This window comes from Cucurbita moschata, unplaced genomic scaffold (genome assembly GCF_002738365.1).
Source record: "Cucurbita moschata cultivar Rifu unplaced genomic scaffold, Cmos_1.0 Cmo_Scf00172, whole genome shotgun sequence".
In the NCBI taxonomy this organism is placed as follows: Eukaryota; Viridiplantae; Streptophyta; class Magnoliopsida; order Cucurbitales; family Cucurbitaceae; genus Cucurbita; species Cucurbita moschata.
In genome coordinates, this window is record NW_019268688.1 from 22,496 (window position 1) to 28,216 (window position 5,721).

General features: G+C 37.5%; 1 non-coding gene across 1 annotated transcript; it reads right to left on the minus strand.

The window, feature by feature from the left end:
- Positions 1-127: 127 nt before the first annotated feature.
- On the minus strand, positions 128-201 carry TRNAN-GUU. Its single transcript has one exon. It is a non-coding gene; the product is annotated as a tRNA-Asn (tRNA).
- Between the last annotated feature and the right edge of the window lie 5,520 nt (positions 202-5,721).

Here is a 5,721-nt window from a genome sequence, read left to right on the forward strand (position 1 = left end):
GTCATTTGTGCAGAGGTGCCTTGTCTTTACCTAAAAAATAAGAGCAACGCATGTCTTGAGTATTTTAAGAAATACTCATGAAGTAACAGCGTCAAAAAATAATAAGAGTATGTAGGCTTATTCCCATCGGTAGAAGGAGGGTTTGAACCTCCAACCTTGTGGTTAACAGCCACACGCTCTAACCAACTGAACTATTCCAGCTTATTATTTGTAATAGCTCAAGCCCACCATACTCTTATAAGGAATGTTTCATCCCCGCTCCCACCAATGTTGGATCTCACAATCCACCCTCCTTGGGGACCCAGCGTCCTTGCTGGCACACCGCTTGGTGACTAACTCTAATAGCTTTTGTAATAGCCCAAACCCACCGCTAGCAAATATTGTTTGTTTTTGCCCATTACATATCGTCATTAGCCTCACAATTCTAAAACGAGTCTACTAGGGAAAGGTTTCCACACTCTTTTAAGGAATGCTTAGTTCCAATTTCCAGCCGCTAAAAAATATTGTCCATTTTTACCCGTAACAAATCGTCGTCAGAATCACAGTTTTAAAACATGCTACTAGAGAGATGTTTACATACAGTTATAAGTTATTCTTCATTCTCCTCTCAAACCAATTCGGGATCAAAGTGCGTGGGTTCAAATCCCACTTCTGACAACTCAAATAAAGGTAAAATAAAAATACAATAGCATATCATTATTGAAATCAATTGAACTTATTGGAGATTTAAAATTGTCACGACATGATTTTCCAAGCATCAAAGAAAGTTAGTGTTCTTCAAGTTTACCCTTACGCTTGAATCTCAAGGACACTGTGATTTTCTGTACCGCCTGGGTGCATAGCAAATGGTGAGTTGTGAGCCTCTATCAATATCTCGTTGCTTAATTCCTCAGTTGTTAGAATATATAGGCGTCCTTGACATATGAGCCTCTATCAATATCTCGTTGCTTAATTCCTCAGTTGTTAGAATATATAGGCGTCCTTGACATAACCCTCCATCATCTTATCTCGTTGCTTAATTCCTCAGTTGTTAGAATATATAGGCGTCCTTGACATAACCCTCCATCATCTTAGGATTTAAATTAATTCCTCAGTTGTTAGAATATATAGGCGTCCTTGACATAACCCTCCATCATCTTAGGATTTAAAAGAAATTGTCTACTTGGCCCACTATTAACTGACTCATAATTAACCCTCCATCATCTTAGGATTTAAAAGAAATTGTCTACTTGGCCCACTATTAACTGACTCATAATCTATATATATATATATATATGTTGTAGGTTTTTGTCTTTTTGTAAGATATTCGCCAACTAATCTCGAGTTGCAAGTCATCTGATCTTCCAGGAGTTATATAGTCATATATTACATATTCGCCAACTCACCTATTGCAACTTGAATCCATAGTAGGGGAAATTATAAGAGCATAACTAAATTACTAGATTTCTGGTATGCTTAGAAGAGTTAAAATGCGTGGCAGGAAGTTATATAGTCATATATTACATATTCGCCAACTCACCTATTGCAACTTGAATCCATAGTAGGGGAAATTATAAGAGCATAACTAAATTACTAGATTTCTGGTATGCTTAGAAGAGTTAAAATGCGTGGCAGGAAGTTATATAGTCATATATTACATATTCGCCAACTCACCTATTGCAACTTGAATCCATAGTAGGGGAAATTATAAGAGCATAACTAAATTACTAGATTTCTGGTATGCTTAGAAGAGTTAAAATGCGTGGCACCAATAGCCGGGAATAGCTTGGATAAGCTAAATAGGGCAAAACTGTAATAACTAAATTTTAAAGACTTCAAAGCACAACTATAATAACTCAATTTTCAAGACTTCAAATCATTATTCATGACACATCCTGAAAAAGACAAAATTTCATAAAAATTGGAACGAGATTCGAAAACTAAGGACAACAACTCGTAACACATAGAACTTACTTGACAAAGAAAAAATTTGATAAAAATTGGAACGAGATTCGAAAACTAAGGACAACAACTTGTACACATGGAACTGACGGCTCGGGACGACCCACCTCTATGACCTTATCCAACAATTAGTGATCACCCAAAAAGGAAAAGTAATATCTAGTGCAACTAAATAAGTAACCTACTTGTAGGCGGTAATCGAATCCTTGATCGAGTGAGTTGCCACGGATTTTTCTCTAGGTTATAGAAAGTTCAGGTGTAGATTATATGTAACGACCCTAGTTTTCTAGGGACCTACAGTCACTAGAATATGCATGATGTAACTGCTTTATGCGAAAATATTTTTTACATTATGTTTTTGTCTTGAAGCTACCCCTAAAAAGAACACAATATTATTATTAAGAATGCTAGATTAAGACTATGTAACAATGTTAGGAATCACGAACCTACATAATTATATGACATTTTCCACTTTGGTTAAAGGGTTAAATTTTTCCACATACTAAAATGGAATGACCTTAACATTAAGAATCATACGCTCTAACCAACTAAACTATTCCAACAACTTATGAATATTAGTCTAGATATTGTCTACTTTGACTCATTCCATATCGTCGTCAACCTCACGGTTTTAAAACACGTCTAATAGTAAGAGATTTTCACATTCTTATATGAAATATTTCATCCCCTCCCCAACCGAGGTGGGCACCCCCTTGTGTTCCCAGCAACCTCGTTGGCACACCACCCGATGACTAGCTCTTATACAATTTGTTACAAACCAAGCCCACCTCTTTCCGATATTGTCTACTTTTGCTAGTTACGTATCACCATCAGACTCGCAATTTTAAAATATGTCTACTAGAAAGAGATATCCACAACCTTATAGGAAATGTTTGGTTCTCCTCTCCAATTGCTAGCAAATATTGTTTGTTTTGGCCTATTACGTATCGTCGTAAGTTTAAAAGTTTTAAAACGCGTCTTTTAGGGAGAGGTTTTCACACTCCAACAAATATTAGGTCTCACAATAAATTATTAGGATTGTTGAGTGGTCGAAGGTGTTAGGAGTCGAAGTTTTGGTCCTTGTGAGAGTGCGTGGTTGAAATCCCCTTTAGACAACTACTTACTTAGAAAGGCTTTCTTGTATAAAGTGCTATTCTTTTATTAAATTGATTCAACAATTCTATTCAAAAGATGTTTTCCACTGCCTTAACGAATGAATTCATTCATATTAGCAGAACCTCTGACCTTGTTGTTAAAGCCCACACGCTCTAACCAACTGAGCTATTCTAGCTAATCATTTGTAAGCCCAAACCTTGTTGTTAATGCCCACACGCTCTAACCAACTGAGCTATTATAGCTAATCATTTATAATAGCTCAAGCCCACCATCAGTAAATATATTCAGCCTTGGCTCGTTACGTATTACTGTCAACTTCACGGTTTTAATACGCCTCTATTAGGGAGTGGTTTCCACATCCTTATGAGGGATGTTTCTTCCCCTCTCCAACCTATGTTCAATCTCACAATCCATCCACTAACAAATATTGTCCGATTTTGTCCATTACGTATCACCATCAACCAAACAATTCTAAAACGAGTCTACTAGGGAGAGGTTTCCACATCCTTATAAGAAATGTTTCGTTCCCTTTTCCAACCGCTAAAAAATATTGTCCATTTTTTTCCGTTATATATCGCCGTCAGAATCATTTTAAATCACGCCTACTGGAGAGATGTTTAAAGACTAAAAAGTTATACTTCATTCCCCTCTCCAACAAATGCCGGATTAGAGGGTGTGCGTTCAAATCCCACTTCTGAGAACTCAAATAAAGGTAAAATAAAAATACAATCTTATCATTATTGAAATCAATTGAACTCGCTAGAGATTTAAAATGGCCACGACGTGATTTTCCAAGCTTCTACAAAATTTAGTATTGTTCAAGTTTACCCTTACGCCTGAATCTCAAGGACACTTTGATTTTCTGTACTACCTGAGTGCATAGCAAAGGATGAGTTGTGAGCCTCTGTCAATATCTCGTTCCTTAATTCCCCCACTGCTAGAATACATAGGCTCCTTAATTCCTCCAATACTGGAATACACTGGCGTCCTTGACATAAACATCCATCATCTTAGGATTTAGAGAAACTGTCCATTAGGCCCCTGTTAACTGACTCATAATTACCTATATTAAAAAAAATCAGCTTCAGAAAGGTAAAAAAACGTAAAGCTTGGTGTAAAAAATGTCAAATCGAGCCAAATATGTCATTTTTTAGCCTAGAATTCCGAGAAGCTGAGCTGAAGGGGCCGGTGAATGTAGTAGTGACCCTATCGTTGAGGCACATTGACACATGAGCAGGTCGTGAAGTGGGTCGAGGCACGGGTCTTGAATGTTCATGCCCCTCTGCCACAATTGTATCATTTGTCGGAGTTACCATCGTTCGCAAAGTGACCATATTTGTGACATTTGTAGCACTGAATGTTGGAGTAAATTGATCGGCCCCCTCTTCCACGACTGCGTCCTCTTCCACGCCAATTTACTTGGCTCCACTATCCCTTCTTCTTATAGTATCCTTCATGACTGCTGCCTTGACCACCATGACCATTTTTACTACTTTCATTGCCACAACCTCTACCTTCAAAATTTTGAGAGTAGAGTACCTTTTCATCTTTGATTGACGCCTTGGTTTGGAGTGCTTGATCGAGTGTTTCCTCCTTCTTCTTCTTACGTTGTTCGTGTGCCTCGAGAGAATCGGCTAGCTCGTCGACTGTGAACGTCGCTAGGTCATTTGACTCTTCTATCGCGCATACAACATTCTTAAAGTTGTTAGTTAATGACCTTAAAATCTTCTCCAAAACCCGCATCTCGGCTAATATTTCTCCATGCCGGTTGAGTTGGTGTACCACAGTATGTATATGCATGATGTAGTCAGATACATTTTCTGACTCCTTCATCTTCATGCTCTGCTCTCCAACTTGCCACGATGAGTTTGGAGACGCACTTACTTGACTCGGTCAATTACTTTGAACACTTTTCCTAAAGTGTCCCACGCTTCTTTTGAAGTAGTTGCATTGGCAAGCTTCTCAAAGGCCGACTCATCAATGGCTCGGAACAACATGTACAGTGCCCCCTTATCCTTTGATCGCACCTCTTTTAATGTCTTGTTTCGTGTCGCTGTATAACCCATGGTATCTTTTGGTTCTTTTAACCCTTCTTTGACCACCTCCCATGCATCTTGAGAACCGAGAAGAGCTTTCATATGAATGCTCCAATTCTCATATTTTTCCTTCGTTTGTCGCGGTAGCAGGATTTGACCCGTCACATTCGCCATTGGCTTGATACCAATTTGTTAAAGAAAACTCACAAATTTGTGAAATAAATCTCACACAGACTAATGATAGAAGAAGACAAAGAACACTCTATTTCTATTTCTCTTTTTCTTTTTTTTTTTTAATTTTTTTTCTTTCCTTTGCTTTACTGTTTTACAGTAGAAATAACAGATGTATTTATAAGGTCTCCTAAAACCAGTAGAAATAACAGATGTATTTATAAGGTCTCCTAAAACTAAATATAGACATCAGAATGACACTGTATTTAATATACGAATGTATTTATAAGGTCTTCTAAAACTAAATAGAGACATCAGAATCCGGCCACTACGAATGTATTTATAAGGTCTTCTAAACCTAAACATAGACATCAACATTTTCCTAACCTCGACATCAGAATGCCGCCCCTGCAAAATACAAAATGTATTTATAAGGTCTTCTAAAACTAAATATAGA